This window comes from Carlito syrichta, unplaced genomic scaffold (assembly GCF_000164805.1).
Source record: "Carlito syrichta isolate Samal-C Ts95f unplaced genomic scaffold, Tarsius_syrichta-2.0.1 Scaffold153889, whole genome shotgun sequence".
Lineage (NCBI taxonomy): Eukaryota > Metazoa > Chordata > Mammalia > Primates > Tarsiidae > Carlito > Carlito syrichta.
Genome location: NW_007097985.1, coordinates 186,620 through 187,054, shown reverse-complemented (window position 1 = coordinate 187,054; position 435 = coordinate 186,620). Strand labels below are relative to the sequence as shown.

The 435-nt window shown below is 69.2% G+C and overlaps 1 protein-coding gene across 3 annotated transcripts in view; it reads right to left on the bottom strand.

Annotated features, from left to right (window-relative positions):
- TARDBP (TAR DNA binding protein) overlaps window positions 1-205 on the bottom strand; it is a 10,388-nt gene extending 10,183 nt beyond the window's left edge. For all 3 annotated transcript variants that reach the window (XM_008050854.2, XM_021709000.1, XM_021708999.1), the window contains exon 1: window positions 89-205. The gene's annotated coding sequence lies outside the window, so the exon portion shown is untranslated. The remainder of the gene's footprint in view (window positions 1-88) is intronic.
- Between the last annotated feature and the right edge of the window lie 230 nt (window positions 206-435).

Genomic DNA, 435 nt, shown 5'->3' with positions numbered 1-435 from the left:
GGCGAGGCGGCCGCGTGCGCCCCGGGCCGCCCCGACGCGAAAGCCGAGGCCCCCAGGGCGTCCCCAGCCAGAAGCTTCGGCGACTCACCCGCTAGGCCGCGGCTAGGAAGCCCGACGAGGGACCCAAGGTAGCAACGGATCCGACAGCAGCCCCGCTACCGCTCCGTCCCCACAAAATGGCGCTAGGGCCGCCTCCTCCCCCCCGTGCGCGTCGTCCCTCCCACCGGCTCCCCGTCCAGAGGGGGGGATGCCGCACAGGGCCGCGACAACCTTCTCCGCAGGGGGCTGGACTGCCCCCCTGGGAATTCCAGCATGCGGAGGGACCCCGCAGGCTAAAAGAACGCCAGAACACGGGCGTGAAAAGCTAAAGACCGAAAAAACCGTGGCTGTGTGGGCTCTTAGGTCCCCTCCACGTAACGTGGCAGATGGTTTCGC